Genomic DNA, 18552 nt, shown 5'->3' with positions numbered 1-18552 from the left:
CGAGCCCTATTCTTTGGTGAGACCGAATTATTTCAGTCTGGCCGAAAAAAAAGATCGGTGAGGCCGAGTTCGTCACAGAGAAACGATTTTGTCATCTCAGCTCACTAGGCAAATAGGTTCTCACAAAGATTTGCAGGGAATGCAGAAGATAATAGAGAAAAGAAATGAAATCTAGATGGTTTTTTTTAAAAGGGAAACAAACAAATAAGAAACAAATGCTAGAACACGGAAAAAATACAAAAGAACTTCATCTAGAATTGGTCGACGACAAAGTCACCTATGTTAGAGTATATTGACTTAGGAATCATGTGAAGACACTTGATCATAGGTCTTATTCATCGTTTAATCTCAAAATGGGGTTGCCATTTTTTGTTTAAGCATTTTGATGTATTCACATCTTGTTGAGTTGCTTTGACCCATGTCTTGGGGTAAAGCTTCTCTAAGATGGAATGACATACCTTGGTGGTGGTGATCTTGATCATGTATTTGAACTTGTGTAGGGCGCTCAAGGTTGATGTAGTTCATCAAGAGTTGGGAGCACCACTTGTAGTTTGAGTTCATCTTCCTACATGGAATAGATTTGCAAGGAAGAGCACTTGTGTATACAAAATGACAATCATGAAATTTGATACCAAATCAAATTTGATTTATAGAAGTTGTCAAAGGATATATTGAAAGGATTCATGCTTCCTTGTCTTCCTCCACCATATTGTAGAGACTTGGAGATGTAGAGATTGCTTCGAATGTGATTGAGTTGCAATCTCATAGAATTGATCTTATCCAAGTACCAACAAGGGTTAGATAGCATACAAGGGTACAAGTATATCCAAGACATGTGATCATCATTGTAACACCCCCAGTGTCATGCTACAGTAACCCCCTGTTAATGGTGCCCTGTCATCACATTATGTTGCTAATCTTCACTTGATCCAAATCACAATTCAAATTCAAATCCAATCTGAAGTCAAGAATTCATATTTTTCAGACATTAAAACTAAAGTGTTTATCATGTGGCAAATAATCATTTGTTAATATTGGTGGTGAACCAACATTTTTGCAAGGTGCTTAAATGGCCTAAACCAATTAAACAGTGGCTAAAGCAAATAAATTAAATGCTTGTTAAGTTATAAAAATAATATACTACTTTATTTTGGTGCCAAGTTAATTATAGAAGTGGCCTAAGTTAAAATTGTATTTTATGTGCAAGATTGGTTTTTATAAAACTATTTTGCTTTCTGAAGTTAAAAAAGAAAAACAGAAAAGTTTAAAAAAATGTGAAACAAAAGAGAGGGAGCGAGAGAGCAACCCCCGGAGGACCTAACTTACTAGGCCACTTGGCCCACCTATCCATAAATGGCCCAGCCCACCCCCTGTTTTCCCCTTCCTCCTGCTACAGGAAGCAGACGGGATCGTGGAGGCCATCCATGGCACCCCGGCCAGGTGCCGGCCATCCACGACCTTCCCCATAGTCTACAAGACCCTGGCGCCCCTCCCCCAAACCCTAATCCCCTCCCTAGCTGCCCCCATATCCGTTTCCCCTCTCCCTCACTCGTCCTCTTCTCCGCAGCGATCGCAGTCACAGCCGTTGCCACGGCTTTGCCGTCCTCATGGTCGTCGTCGTCCCCGCGTTAAGCTAGGACGTCCTGGGCTTCACCACCATCGCCTCCTTCGTCTACGCTATTGGGTTGGACCGGGGAGGCCTCGTACGCCCGCCATCGCCGACGTCCCCGTCGCATACATCTCCGTCCGTCATCGTCGATTCCGACCGCTCCAGTCCACCCCCGGCCTCCTCGACCGCGCCACCGAGCTCGCAGTGAGCTCCTCTCCCGATTCCCCTGCTTTTCCCCTTCGATTTGTCGCCGTATGCGTTGCCCCATGAGGACCAGCCACCATGGCCGGAGTTGGCCCGTCCGTGCCCCTAGTCGGGCCCTCACGCGTGCCCATGCGCCTCCGCGTCCGCCCGTCTACGCCTGGTCTCGCCCCCGTGCGTGCTCCCGCGCGCCCCCCTGGTCGCCTTGCCCGTGCGTGTGAGAGCTCCGGCCGCGCACAAAGCGTGCACGCGGCTGTTGTCCCCGCTCGCTGCTGCCGCCACGTTGCTGCTATTCCTTGCTGCCGCAGCTGCGTGTGCTGCTCGTTGCCGGCTGCTGCTCTGTGCTGAAGCCGCCCGTTGCCGCCGCCGCTGCTTTGCTACTGATGCTATTTGCTCCTGCTGCTTGCCGCTACTGCTTTGCTCTGCTTGCTAATAGCTACTGCTGCCATTTGCTGCTAGCGATCTTGGCCATGGGCGCCAAGGCCCTGTACATGGCCGTGTGTGGCGTGTAATGTGTGTGCGTGAGTGTGTGCACAGAGGTGTGTGTGGCCGGCCCTTGTTTGACTAGTACAGATTAGGATTTAAATTAGTAGATCAATTAGCCTAATGTGCCGAAGACATGTGGGCTCCATTTGATTAGGTTAATTTTTATTAATTTGGCTAGGTGTAGCCTATGGCATGACATGTGGGCTCCATTTGATTAGGTTAATTTTTATTAATTTGGCTAGGTGTAGCCTATGGCATGTGGGCCATATGCCCGGTTGACAGGTCAATCTTTGACTGGGTCAACCCAGTCCCCTAGTCCCACATGTCAGCCTCTTTGGGTGTGTACACAGTGGGTACACATAGCAATTTCCCTATTTAATTCGAATTCGCAGTAATTTCAGAAAATACTAAAATCTTTGAAAATTAATAGGAGTTAAACCGTAACTCGGATGAAAATGTTTTCTACATGAAAGATGCTCAGAACGACGAGACGAATCCGAATATGCGGTCCGTTTACCTGTCAGATGCATCTAACTATCTGAACATGGAACATCCCCCCTCCGGTCTTCTGTCTGACACAGGTCCGGAACCGGGAACACCTTCCCGGTTGATTTCCCCCTTCACCTATGATGTCTAGGACCGCGTTAGAACACGTCTAGCTATGTCTGTTGTCCTTTTATGCACTTGCTTGCTATGTATTTACTGTTTCTTCCCCCTCTTCTCTTCGGTAGACCCCGTGGCGGCTGTCGATGCCGCTGTGATCGACTACGTCACCGACAACCCCTCCTTCTTGTCCGAGCAACCAGGCAAGCCCCCCCTTTGATCATCCTGATATCGCCCATTCCATTCTCTCATGCTTGCATTAGATTTTGCTACTGTTATTGTCTGCTCCTATTTTGATGCATAGCCTGCTTTTGTATCTGTTGTTGTACCTTACCTGCTTATCCTAAACTGCTTAGTATAGGTTGGTTAGTGATCCATCAGTGACCCCCACCATGTCCTTGTTGCCCCTGCTTCATCATTGAAGACCCGATCAACGGGATCGAAGACCAGGCCCCGGCGCCGCACATCACTTTCCCCTTAGTTGCTCGACACTACTAGGTTACTATCGAGTGCCGAGGGTGAGACCTCTACAGCACTTTTGATGTTAACCCTGTAGTGTAGCTATTCGGTCGTGGTCATCGAGGGTGATTTCCTCTTTAACCACTTCCGATACGACTCTGTCGTGCAACCCCTCAAGTGTGAACCTCGGGGGTGATTCCTTTTACGTTCACCTTGATGATTACATCGAGTGGAATTCACCGGGGGTGATTCCTCGGGTTTTCCCCTTTATGTTTGGACACACGGATACTTGGACTTTACATCTGTTATTTGGAAAGGCGGGTCGACCCTGAGGGGTACCCGCGAGTGATGTGGAGTCGGGTTGACCTAGAAGGTGCCCGCGAGATAATTACGAGGCGTGACCGGGCATTCCTAGCCCTTGCCGCAAGTCCTCGAGACGGGGCAACGGGGTCACATCTTTCGTGAGTCTCTGCTTGTTACCGTGTGCTCCTAATCCACTACGATTTGGATATTTGATCCGAGGGGCCTCTGGCCTGATAGCACTAACCATCACGTGGGTATAGTATGGGCGTTCTGCGTCGTATACATCAGCCGAAGCTTAATAGACGTCAGCGACTGAGCGGCGCGCGCCGGGTTGGACTGCGTAAGCACCTGCCTTGTTGAAGGAGGTAGCTAGGTCTGCTCACCGGTCGCGTACGCAATGTGCAGGAGTTCCCGTGGAGATGGCCCATGACCCCTGGGGGCATAGGTTTAGTCCGGCGTGCTGGCCTCTCTATTAAGCCTAGGTCGGGTTGCAGCGTATTGTTTGGCCGAGGCCGGGCATGACCCAGGAAAGTGTGTCCGGCCGGAGTTAAGCAAGCGTGGTGGGTAAGTTGGTGCACCCCTGCAGGGAAGAACTAATCTATGCATAGCCTGTTCTACGGTAACGGACACTTGGAGTTGTATCCCGATCGATACAACTAGAACTGGATACTTGAGATGAGACATGGTGATGAGTAATGGATTGTGATGATAACTGGATAGTATGTCTCTGGGACTTCTTTCTCGCAGGGAGTCAAGAAAGGATCTCTGGCCGAGGTTGATAACACCCCTGCTACTTTACTTTAAGCTACTCTACTCCCTCCTGTTGCTGTAAGATGGTGGTTTCCAGAAAATGCTAGTCTTCGATAGGACTAGGCCTTCTCTCTATTCTGGCATTTCTGCAGCCCAGTCCACATATACAGTCTTCCTTTGATAATGTTGCATATGTAGTGTAGATCCTTGCTTGCGAGTACTTTGGATGAGTACTCACGGTTGCTTGGCTCCCCCTTGTCCCCCTTTCTTCTTCTTTTCGGTTGATGCAACCAGATGTCGGAGCCCGGGAGCCAGATGCCACCGCCGATGCCTACTACTACGTGGAGACCGCTGATGACCAGGAGTAGTTAGGAATCTCCCAGGCAGGAGGCCTTGCCTTTTCGATCGTAGATGCTTTTGTGCTAGCCTTCTTAAGGCAAACTTGTCTAACTTATGTCTGTACTCAGATATTGTTGCTTCCGCTGACTCTTGTGTATTCGAGCTTATGTATTCGAGCCCTCGAGGCCCCTGGCTTGTAATATAAAGCTTGTATTATTTTAATTTGTGTCTAGAGTTGTGTTGTGATATCTTCCCGTGAGTCCTTGATCTTGATCGTACACATTTGCGTGTATGATTAGTGTACGATTGAATCGGGGGCGTCACAAGTTGGTATCAGAGCCGACTGGCTGTAGGTAGCCCCCTTTCCAACTCCTTGGCTGAAGTTGAGTCTAGTCAATGAATTTTTTTTACTAACATGGCTGTGTATCTTACGGGCCCACGTCGCCATTGGGTGGTATTAGGATCTTTTACTCCTCATATGTACTCTGGGACTCTGATCTCTTGTCTATTCGGGTTAAAGATTTTACTAACTCTGACTCTAGGATCTCGTAACCACTTCCTCCCGGAGAGCCCCTTCACCACAGATGATCGCTTGCTTCGCCAGAAGATTCTGCTGATACTCGTTGATGTTTCCCGAGACCCTGTGCCCACCGCTTTGCAGTTCCTGACCACCGATAATCCCCGTGAATAACATCCTTGCCGCTTGTACATTCTTCCCCAGTTGTTCCTGTTGTTACAAGATACCCGAAAGTATTCTCTGACTTTTGAGAATCCTTTTTCGACTGCCTTGCAGCTCTTTTCCGCATGAATAACCCTACGAATAATTCCTCACACTTGTCGGGGATTCGTTCATCCCTAGTTGATCATATGTCTCACAAAATTCTTTGAATGCAATTCGATCTCCCAAAGATCCTCTGCAGCCTAGTGCTCCCGAAAGTCTTGTCTGCCTGCATTGTGGTTAAATCCATATGCCCAGCAATATTCATTAACATCCTTTGTCATTGTCATCCTGAGCCTATTGATTCATTATCTTGCAATTGCTCGCAATCATCAGTTGAACCCTGAAATTTGACCTTCCTGCTCATACGTCATTCTGGACATGAGTTGGATCTCGGCCAATCATGTTGTAATTGATTGTCCACCTAGTTCCCTTCAACTTGAATGTCGAATTATTCAGTTGGCTCTATAATCTGATGCCTTTGTATTCTTTCCCTCTTCTGATTGAGTACTGATACTCACATCAGATCCATTGAGGACCGCTGAATCCGTTGTTGGATTATTATCCAGCAATGTCCTTCATATTCAAAATCTCGTGCGCTCTTCCCCTGATACATATTGCCTTCGGTAAATTGTATCCTCTACTTATTGTCAACCATGCTATGCTATTGAGCTGATATTATATGCTCTGGAAGTTTGTGGTATATGTTCCCAAGATGCCCTATGGGTTGAACCTATGCCTTCCTTAATCCATGCATGTGAATCCAAGAGTTTTCACGAGTCATACTCTTCTGGTGTCTTGCCAGATAACATTCAACACTACAAATTCATTGAACGCGAGAAGTGAATGAAAGGTTATGCATTGGAGAAGTGGGAGTCGACCTTGAACTTTGTGTTCATGCCCATGGAAACGATGTAGGTCTTATCATGGAAGCTTCTCGTAACAACAATTATTCCCTTGGTATAATTTGATCCTGTATTTGTGATTTTGGCCTTTGCAATCATGGTTCCAACCAAGATTGTCTTCTTTGATCCCCTTTCTCGGACAAGTTGAAGTGCTTGCCTTCTGCATATCAATACACATGTCCAAACTATAATATGGTCTACCTTTGAGTATTACCCCTGGTATCTCGAGAATATCAAACAACTGAGTTGCTTCCTATGAATATTCATCTAGTATTACTTCTCACCGATTTCAGAATTTCCCCCGGGTTCTGAGTTATCAGTCACTCGAGAACACTGATAAGTGAATCACTTCCGCACTACAATTCAATAACTCTAAATAATCTTCGTTGCTTATGAGTTATTTAATCCTTCAAGTCATTCCTAGCCTGATCGGCTATATCATTATTGTGCAACTTTTTAACTGTGCTACCTGGTCCTTCTTCCCGAAGCAAAGTTTTCGACGATGAGCTAAGCTTACATCAATCTTCCTCGTCATATCATTTTTCCTTGAACAACAAGCTTGATTTCAAGATTGTGTCGTACCCGTGGTTCCAATAACCTTTTGCGTCATCATTCCTTTGACTTGATGTCGTCGCCAATCGATTACATCTCCATGAAATCTCTCGACAAATGTCTCGTGATCACCATCGACATTCTGATGCTCTTTCAGGTTAACAATTGAATTCATGATGAGAAATACCATCCTTGCCCCTCGATGATTTGTGTTATCATCGACAACATTCTTGCCTCCCCCAACACGAATTTGTTCATTTAAATTTTGGAAATACATCCTTTTTGACACGTGATGGATTTTTGCTGAACCCATCTACCACATCCTCATATTTTGCTGGTAAAATTTATGAGATGTTCAAAAAAAATTCCCGAGGGAACATTGTATTTTCGAAGTCCGGCCTTTACCTGATGACCATGTCAATGCTATCCAAAAGTATGACTGTGTTACTCCGAACATCATTAAGAACATTTGAGGCGCAACGCTAAATGTTTCTTCATCAATTATCCAAACACCGATGTATGGGTAGACATCATGATTCTCCTTGCCCCATTAACTAAATGGACAAGTAGTTGATGTACTATCATGTATATCATGCTCTGTTTGTTCTTGGGAAGCATATACTCTAATGCTTTTGTATAAGCACATTTTCCTTTCCATTGGTCTGGTTAAACTAATAACCACATTTTCCTTTCCATTTTTTTGTTTAACCTTTCTTGTGATCTATATGATCTAAGCAGTAATAGTTTTCTGCTTATGAAAACACCCCGGTGTACAATTTGTCAGTAAGACCTTGTTATTATTGCTGTTGACATTCCGGTAACCACCGATCGGCGAGAACTTTGCCTATTGGTCCGCCCCGTTCAACGAGCAGGAAAATGTTTCTCTTCGCCCCTCACCCTTGGTACCAACGTTGTTGACAATATAACTGACAATCTATCATCTGACATGCCTTGCTATCGGCCTCCTTTCTACTTTTAACCCACATGGTGGGCCCATAACCCACAGTTCCACATGATCGAAACATGACTCTCCTGTACATCCCTATCTTCCAAAATTGTTCCTTACGCTTGGTTTCGTATGTAATTCACGAGCCACCTTCTTGTGATCTATTATGGTATCATATGCAATATTTATATTCGATGCTCTAAACCCCTTTCACACTCTGTTTCAGACATCGAACGATTGTCCATCCGCTTGAAACTTCTTATTGCACCTCCTTACCTTGCTCTCGATGAATTTCTTGAATTTCAACTCAAGAGATGCCTCTATGCCACGTTCACTGACATAGTCCCCGCGTACCTATCTTGTGTTGAGCTCCATCCATCCTGAGTCTTTCCCCCTTACTCCACCCCTTAAATCTCGGGACGAGATTTCTTGTAGTGGAGGAGATTTGTAACACCCCCAGTGTCATGCTACAGTAACCCCCTGTTAATGGTGCCCTGTCATCACATTATTGTTGCTAATCTTCACTTGATCCAAATCACAATTCAAATTCAAATCCAATCTGAAGTCAAGAATTCATATTTTTCAGACATTAAAACTAAAATGTTTATCATGTGGCAAATAATCATTTGTTAATATTGGTGGTGAACCAACATTTTTCCAAGGTGCTTAAATGGCATAAACCAATTAAACAGTGGCTAAAGCAAATAAATTAAATGCTTGTTAAGTTATAAAAATAATATACTACTTTATTTTGGTGCCAAGTTAATTATAGAAGTGGCCTAAGTTAAAATTGTATTTTATGTGCAAGATTGGTTTTTATAAAACTATTTTGCTTTCTGAAGTTAAAAAAGAAAAACAGAAAAGTTTAAAAAAATGTGAAAGAAAAGAGGGGGAGCGAGAGAGCAACCCCCGGAGGACCTAACTTACTAGGCCACTTGGCCCACCTATCCATAAATGGCCCAGCCCACCCCCTGTTTTCCCCTTCCTCCTGCTACAGGAAGCAGACGGGATCGTGGAGGCCATCCATGGCACCCCGGCCAGGTGCCGGCCATCCACGACCTTCCCCATAGTCTACAAGACCCTGGCGCCCCTCCCCCAAACCCTAATCCCCTCCCTAGCTGCCCCCAGATTCGTTTCCCCTCTCCCTCACTCGTCCTCTTCTCCGCAGCGATCGCAGTCATAGCCGTTGCCACGGCTTTGCCGTCCTCATGGCCGTCGTCGTCCCCGCGTTGAGCTAGGACGTCCTGGGGCTTCACTACCATCGCCTCCTTCGTCTACGCTATTGGGTTGGACCGGGGAGGCCTCGTACGCCCGCCATCGCTGACGTCCCCGTCGCGTACATCTCCGGCCATCATCGTTGATTCCGACCGCTCTAGTCCACCCCCGGCCTCCTCGACCGCGCCCCCGAGCTCGCAGTGAGCTCCTCTCCCGATTCCCCTGCTTTTCCCCTTCGATTTGTCGCCGTATGCGTTGCCCCATGAGGACCAGCCACCATGGCCGGAGTTGGCCCGTTCGTGCCCCTAGTCGGGCCCTCACGCGTGCCCGCGCGCCTCCGCGTCCGCCCGTCTGCGCCTAGACTCGCCCCCGTGCGTGCTCCCGCGCGCCCTCCTGGTCGCCTTGCCCGTGCGTGTGAGAGCTCCGGCCGCGCACAACACGTGCACGCGGCTGTTGTCCCCGCTCGCTACTGCCGCCACGTTGCTGCTATTCCTTGCTGCTGCAGCTGCGTGTGCTGCTCGTTGCCGGCTGCTGCTCTGTGCTGAAGCCGCCCGTTGCCGCCGCCGCAGCTTTGCTACTGCTGCTATTTGCTCCTGGTGCTTGCCGCTACTGCTTTGCTCTGCTTGCTAATAGCTATTGCTGCCATTTGCTGCTAGCGATCTTGGCCATGGGCGCCAAGGCCCTGTACATGGCCGTGTGTGGCGTGTAATGTGTGTGCGTGAGTGTGTGCACAGAGGTGTGTGTGGCCGGCCCTTGTTTGACTAGTACAGATTAGGATTTAAATTAGTAGATCAATTAGCCTAATGTGCAGAAGACATGTGGGCTCCATTTGATTAGGTTAATTTTTATTAATTTGGCTAGGTGTAGCCTATGGCATGTGGTCCATACGCCCTGTTGACTGGTCAATCTTTGACTGGTTCAACCCAGTCCCCTAGTCCCACATGTCAGCCTCTTTGGGTGTGTACACAGTGGGTACACATAGCAATTTCCCTATTTAATTCGAATTAGCAGTAATTCCAGAAAATACTAAAATCTTTGAAAATTAATAGGAGTTAAACCGTAACTCGGATGAAAATGTTTTCTACATGAAAGATGCTCAGAACGATGAGATGAATCCGAATACGCGGTCCATTTACCTGTCAGATGCATCTAACTATCTGAACATGAAACATTCCCTCTCCGGTCTTCTGTCTGACATAGGTCCGAAACCGGGAACACCTTCCCGGTTGATTTCCCCCTTCACCTATGACGTCTAGGACCGCGTTAGAACACGTCTAGCTATGTCTGTTGTCCTTTCATGCACTTGCTTGCTATGTATTTACTGTTTCTCCCCCCTCTTCTCTTCGGTAGACCCCGTGGCGGCTGCCGATGCCGCTGTGATCGACTACGTCACCAACGACCCCTCCTTCTTGTCCGAGCAACCAGGCAAGCCCCCCCCCCTTTGATCATCCCGATATCGCCCATTCCATTCTCTCATGCTTGCATTAGATTTTGCTACTGTTATTGTTTGCTCCTATTTTGATGCATAGCCTGCTTTTGTATCTGCTGTTGTACCTTACCTGCTTATCCTAAACTGCTTAGTATAGGTTGGTTAGTGATCCATCAGTGACCCCCACCTTGTCCTTGTTGCCCCTGCTTCATCATTGAAGACCCGATCAACGGGATCGAAGACCAGGCCCCGGCGCCGCACATCACTTTCCCCTTAGTTGCTCGACACTACTAGGTTACTATCGAGTGCCGAGGGTGAGACCTCTACATCACTTTTGATGTTAACCCTGTAGTGTAGCTATTCGGTCGTGGTCATCGAGGGTGATTTCCTCTTTAACCACTTCCGATATGACTCTGTCGTGCAACCCCTCAAGTGTGAACCTCGGGGGTGATTCCTTTTACGTTCACCTTGATGATTACATCGAGTGGAATTCACCGGGGGTGATTCCTCGGGTTTTCCCCTTTATGTTTGGACACACGGATACTTGGACTTTACAGCTGTTATTTGGAAAGGCGGGTCGACCCTGAGGGGTACCCGCGAGTGATGTGGAGTTGGGTTGACCTGGAAGGTGCCCGCGAGATAATTACGAGGCGTGACCGGGCATTCCTAGCCCTTGCCGCAAGTCCTCGAGACGGGGCAACGGGGTCACATCTTTTGTGAGTCTCTGCTTGTTACCGCGTGCTCCTAATCCACTACGATTTGGATATTTGATCCGAGGGGCCTCTGGCCTGATAGCACTAACCATCACGTGGGCATAGTATGGGCGTTCTGCGTCGTATACATCAGCCGAAGCTTAATAGACGTCATCGACTGAGCAGCGCGCGCCGGGTTGGACTGCGTAAGCACCTGCCTTGTTGAAGGAGGTAGCTAGGTCTGCTCACCGGCCGCGTACGCAGCGTGCAGGAGTTCCCGGGGAGATGGCCCATGACCCCTAGGGGCATAGGTTTAGTCCGGCGTGCTGGCCTCTTTATTAAGCCTAGGTCGGGTTGCAGCGTATTGTTTGGCCGAGGCCGGGCATGACCCAGGAAAGTGTGTCCGGCCGGAGTTAAGCGAGCGTGGTGGGTAAGTTGGTGCACCCCTGCAGGGAAGAACTAATCTATGCATAGCTTGTCCTACGGTAACGGACACTTGGAGTTGTATCCCGATCGATACAACTAGAACTGGATACTTGAGATGAGACATGGTGATGAGTAATGGATTGTGATGATAACTGGATAGTATGGCTCTGGGACTTCTTTCTCGCAGGGAGTCGAGAAAGGATCTCTGGCCGAGGTTGATAACACCCCTGCTACTTTACTTTAAGCTACTCTACTCCCTCATGTTGCTGTAAGATGGTGGTTTCCAGAAGATGCTAGTCTTCGATAGGACTAGGCCTTCTCTCTATTCTGGCATTTCTGCAGCCCAGTCCACATATACAGTCTTCCTTTGATAATGTTGCATATGTAGTGTAGATCCTTGCTTGCGAGTACTTTGGATGAGTACTCACGGTTGCTTTGCTCCCCCTTTTCCCCTTTCTTCTTCTTTTCGGTTGATGCAACCAGATGTTGGAGCCCAGGAGCCAGATGCCATCGCCGATGCCTACTACTACGTGGAGACCGCTGATGACCAGGAGTAGTTAGGAATCTCCCAGGCAGGAGGCCTTGCCTTTTCGATCGTAGATGCTTTTGTGCTAGCCTTCTTAAGGCAAACTTGTCTAACTTATGTCTGTACTCAGATATTGTTGCTTCCGCTGACTCTTGTGTATTCGAGCTTATGTATTCGAGCCCTCGAGGCCCCTGTCTTGTAATATAAAGCTTGTATTATTTTAATTTGTGTCTAGAGTTGTGTTGTGATATCTTCCCGTGAGTCCTTGGTCTTGATCGTACACATTTGCGTGTATGATTAGTGTACGATTGAATCGGGGGCGTCACAATCATCATAAGAGAAATATCAAGGATTAGTCATAGAAAGGCTCATGCCTTGCATGCATCCATATGGAGTTTCTACTCCAAGTTTGAGGCATCAATGATGTTCAATTCACCTCTCAAACGGAAAAACACTTTCTCATCAAGCGGTTTGGTGAATATATCCGCCAATTGCTTATTGGCACGAACATGCTTAAGTTTGATATCTCCCTTAGCAACATGATCTCGAATGAAATGATGACGAACTTCAATATGCTTAGTTCGAGAATGTTGCACGGGATTATGAGAAATCTTAATAGCACTCTCATTGTCAAAAAGCAATGGAACATGTTTCACATATATCCCATAATCTTTAAGAGTTTGGGTCATCCAAAGTAATTGAGCACAATATCAACCAGCGGGAATGTATTCTGCTTCGACGGTGGATAAGGATACCGAGTTTTGTTTCTTAGAGGACCAAGACACAAGAGATCTACCAAGAAATTGACAAGAACCCGAAGTGGACTTTCTGTCAACCTTGTCACCGGCATAGTCCGAATCGAAGTAGCCAACAAGATCAAAAGAAGACCTCTTAGTATACCAAATGCCAAAGTTTGGTGTGTGAATTAAGTATCTCACTATCCTTTTCACAACCTTAAGATGACATTCTTTGGGGGCCGCTTGATATCATGCACACATGCACACACTTATCATAATATCGGGATGGGAGGCACATAAATATAACAATGAACCAATCATAGAGCGGTAAACCTTTTGGTCAACCGGTTCGCTATCCTTTGTCAAGTCAAGATGTCCACTAGTAGGCATGGGGGTACTCATACCTTTGCATCCTTGCATGTTGAACTTCTTGAATAAGTCCTTGGTGTACTTTGTTTGAGAGATAAAGGTACCCTCCTTAGTTTGCTTGATTTGCAAACCAAGAAAGAACTTGAGTTCACTCATCATAGACATCTCAAACTGCTCCGACATTAGCCTTCCGAACTTTTCACTAAAATGAGGGTTAGTCGAACCAAATATGATATCATCAACATAAATTTGGCACATAAATAATTCACCATTAACCCTTTAGTTAAAAGTGTAGAATCAATTTTACCAATTTCAAAGCCTTTTTCAATAAGGAACTTAGTCAAGTATTTATACCATGCTCTAGGAGCTTGTTTAAGACCATAAAGAGCTTTGTGAAGTTTGTAAACGTGATCAGGTTTCTTTGGACTAACAAAGCTGGGAGGTTGTTTAACATAAACTTCCTCCTCAATTTCACCATTAAGAAAAGCACTTTTGATGTCCATTTGATAGAGGGTGATATCATGGTGATTGGCATAAGCAAGTAAGAAGCGAATGGATTCAAGTCTAGCAATGGGGGCATATGTCTCACCATAGTCCATACCTTCGACTTGAGTGTAGCCTTGAGCAACGAGACGAGCCTTGTTGCGTACAACTTGTCCATCTTCATCTTGCTTATTCTGAAACACCCATTTGGTTCCAATGACATTGTGCTTCTCATCGGGCTTTTCAACAAACGTCCACACCTGGTTCCTCTTGAACTTATTTAGCTCTTCACACATGGCGTTCACCCAATCCGGATCATCAAGAGCATCTTCAACCTTCATAGGTTCAATGCTAGAAATGAATGAGTAATGTTCACAAAAGTTAGCCAAACGAGTTTTAGAGCGAGTAATTCTCCCGGTTTGAATATCATCAAAGATTTGTTCGACGGGATGATCTCTTGAGACTCTTGCTCGAACTCGTGTGAGCTTTTGTTTGGTTCAGGGTGAAACATCCTCTTCATTTTCTTGCTCTTCCTCTTGTCTTTCTTCGTTGTTGTTGGCATTGTTGTTCTCCCGTGGAGGTGGAGAAGGAGGTCGTCGAGGTTCATCTTGTTGTACATCCTCGTATTCATCGTCTTGATGTGTCCCACTTGTGGATGCCTCCGAGTCAACTTGTGGATCATGTTGGCGTGAAGTTGAGGCTTCCACTTGGACGGACGAGGTACTCTCCTTCACCTCCTTCAGACGAATCTTGCCAATAGACAAGTCTTGTATGGCTTCAGAAGGATCTTTATCACCTACATCAATTGGCAATTGCTCTACTTGCGAGCCGTTAGATTCATCAAACTTCACATCTACCATCTCTTCAACCTTTCGGGTGAAATTGTTGTAGACACAGTATGTGTGAGAGTTTGAGCCATAACCGAGTAGGAAACCTTCATGAGATTTAGGAGCAAATTTCGAACAACGATGCTTATCAAGAATGTAGCACTTTGAGCCGAATACCCGAAAGTATCCAACTTGGGGTTTGTTACCGGTGAGAAGCTCGTATGTCGTCTTGCCTAGTAGCTTGTGAAGATATAGACGATTCGTTGCATGGCAAGCTGTCTCAACCGCTTCCGCCCAGAAGTGTTTTGGCGTCTTGTACTCATCAAGCATCGTTCTCGCCATTTCGGTAAGCGTATGGTTCTTCCTCTCAACAACTCCATTTTGTTGAGGCCTGTACGTAGCTGAGAACTCATGTGAAATCCTTTCTTCGTTAAGAAAGGTGTCCACATTGGCGTTCTTGAACTCCGTTCCGTTGTCACTGCAAACCTTCTTAATCTTAACTTCAAATTGGTTTTGGGCCTTCCTAGCGAAGTTTTTGAAGATCTTTTGGACATGCAATTTATCATCAAGAAAGAACACCCATGTAAATCTTGAAAAATCATCAACAATGACCAATCCAAATGAGTTACCACCAAGACTCTTGTAGGCGTTGGGACCGAAAAGATTCATGTGAAGTAGCTCAAGTGGTCTTCTCATGGTCATGATGTTCTTCACGGGATGACTTCCCCAACTTGTTTTCCTGCTTGGCAAGCACTACAAAGTCTATCCTTGTCAAATATAACATCTTTAACACCAAGGATATGATCACCTTTAATAAGCTTGTCAAGATTTCGCATGCCCACATGACCTAACCATCTATGCCACAGACAGCCTTTAGAGGATTTAGCAATTAAGCAAGTTCTAGGTTGAGCCTTTTTAGTGAAATCAACCATGTATAGATCTCCTCTATGTATGCCGGTAAAGATCATATTATGACTATCTCTTCGAAACACTTGGCAATCTACTTCAGTAAATAGGACATCGAAACCGAAATCGGCTAGTGTAGATACAAAAGTAAATTGTAACCAAGAGATTCAACGAGCATAACATTTTGTATGGAGCTATCATGTGAGATGTCCACCTTACCAAGGCCAACCACCTTACCCTTTGAGTTATCACCAAAAGTGACATACTTTCGAGGGTCGTCGTTTTTAGCAAGCTCACAAAACATATCCTTGTCTCAAGTCATGTGATCAATACATCCACTATCAAGAACCAATTCTTTTCCTCCAGCCATGTAGCCGCGAAGGTTAGCCATAAGACCAAAGTGTCTCATAGACTCATCGAGATCATAGTCACTATCATCATCCTCGTCATAGTATCCATGTTCAACATCATCTTGTGATCGATCATTTCCTAGAGAGAGTGATTCATTAGTTTTGTGATCATGACAATGCGCGTCTGTATGAATTCTATGACTTCCGAAATGATATTGCTAATGATTCTAACATCTCGGCACGCATAAGGTCACGAAGCTCAAATAAACAATCACCAAACTTAGGATCATTGGGATTCATCTTATTTAAGGCAATAGACTTGTGAAGAATCTCATCTAAGTTTTTCAAAGAATAGTACGGAAATTGTTCCTCAAGAAATCTCCATATAGTGTAAGCATTTTCAAGAGTTGGCAAGCGAGCAATCAAATTTCTAGGCAACCCTCTAGTGATAAGATTGATAGTTCTAAGATTGCGAATCATATCAAGAGACTCATCAGGGGTAGGATGCAAGGGGTCAACAAGGGGCGCACAAGGGGTAGTAATGTACTTGTTCAAGTGATATTCATTGAAAATCTTAAGCATCTCATTCTTCCAAGCAATAAAGAACTCTCCATCAAGCACAAGCACTCGACGTCTAATACTCCCAATTGTAGACTCATCCATCTTCCTCCAATGGTGTTTAAACCAAAGCAATGAAGACCAAAGCTCTTATACCAATTGTAAGGATCGAGAAGAGGTGTATAGGGAGGGGGTGATTAGACCCTCAACAAGTAAAGATAGCAATTTTTAGATTTTTTAAGTTGAGGTTGCAAATTAGCACAATTTCAAGCATTCACAATACAATTCAAGTAAGCATGCAAAGAGTATATGAGCAGCGGAAAGTAAATCATGCAACCTGCAAGAAAGTAAAGGGATGGGATTGGAGTGTGCAAACGCAATTGCAGACACGGAGATTTCTGGCGTGGTTCTGATATGTGGTGCTACCGTACATCTACATTGGTGGAGACTTCAACCCACGAAGGGTAATGGCTGCGCGAGTCCACGGAGGGCTCCATCCACGAAGGGTCCATGAAGAAGCAACCTTGTCTATCCCACCATGGCCATCTACCACGAAGGACTTGCCTCACTAGGGTAGATCTTCACAAAGTAGGCGATCTCCTTGCCCTTACAAACTCCTTGGTTCAACTCCACAATCTTGACGGAGGCTCCCAAGTGACACCTAATAGATGGTGTGTTGATGACGAACTCCTTGCTCTTGTGCTTCAAATGATAGTCTCCCAACACTCAACTATCTCTCACAGATTTGGCTATGGTGGAAAGATGATTTGAGTGGAAAGCAACTTGGGGAAGGCTAGAGATCAAGATTCTTGTGGTTGAAATGGAATGTTTTGGTCTCAACACATGAGTAGGTGGTTCTCTCAGAAAATAAGTAGTGGAAGTGTAGGCACGTTATGATGTCTCTCTCACTTATGGAGAAGGGGGTGGAGGGGTATATATAGCCTCCACACAATATCTAACCATTACACACAAATTCCCAAACTCGGTGGGACCGAATGGTTAAACTCGGTCAGGCCGACTTGGTTCAAAATGTGGACGTTAGGCATTTCGGTGGGACCGACGAGGTCAACTCGGTGAGACCGATGTGCTAGGGTTAGGGCAAAACCTCATCTCGGTGAGACTGATTGCGTGAACTCGGTGAGACCGGTTTCAACAATATGCATACAAAGACTTGGTCAAGCAAACTCGGTGGGACTGACTGCGTATCTCGGTGAGACTGAAATAACTGCAATAGGTAACAGAGAGTTTGCAAGGCCATCTCGGTCAGACCGAGATCCCATCGGTGAGACCAAACTGATTAGGGTTTCTAGCAGTGGCTATGTCAAGTGAACTCGATGGAGCCGGATGAATCAAATCAGTGGGACCGAGTTTGACTTTAGGTTTAGGACATATGTGGAAATGAGGAAGTGGTTGAGGGTTTTGGAGCATACCACTAAGCACTTTGAGCAAGCAAGCCATTAAGTAACACCTCATCCCCTTTTAATAGTATTTGCTTTCCTATGGACTCAATTGATCTTGGATCACTAAAAAGAAAATGTAGAGTCCTGAGCTTTTCCCAATGTTTGTCCTTAGCATTTTGAAGGGGTTCCACATCCTCTTGTCCTGCCACTCCAATGTTGAACTTATCTGAAATATACTAGGTAGAAGTATTAGTCCAACAAGAGATATGTTGACATTAATTACCAAAATCACCCAGGAAGCACTTCTCCTTTCAGTAGTAAATATCTGCAATTCCTGACTCTTGCTTGTTTGTAGATTGCTTGCAATATTGGACCTTCCTAGTCAGCTTGATCATACTCTAGCGTGGGTTTAGCAATTGATGAGGCGCAACATCATCACACGTTATTGTGGGATCATCAAGGGGCTTCATGAAAATCAATAGCTATCCTCTCATGAAAAAAATGGGGATACCTTTGCCCCTATTAAGTGCCATCTTGCAGGCCTTGGGCCAAGGATGAGGTCGCCGTCTGGCCCGTAGGGGCAGTAGTGGAGGTAGTAGCAGGGCCGTAATAGAAAGGAAAATGATTAGCATCAGCCGGCCGATCACGCATAGCGTTCCGCCACTCGTGCAACCGCCAGGTCCAAGTTCCATCGGACGATGCACAATGTATATCTTAGTGCAAAACACCTTATTCGTGGCACCACATTCGCGCGCGACGCGTG

Source organism: Triticum aestivum, chromosome 5B, assembly GCF_018294505.1.
Source record: "Triticum aestivum cultivar Chinese Spring chromosome 5B, IWGSC CS RefSeq v2.1, whole genome shotgun sequence".
Lineage (NCBI taxonomy): Eukaryota > Viridiplantae > Streptophyta > Magnoliopsida > Poales > Poaceae > Triticum > Triticum aestivum.
Note: the sequence above shows the minus strand (reverse complement) of the source record.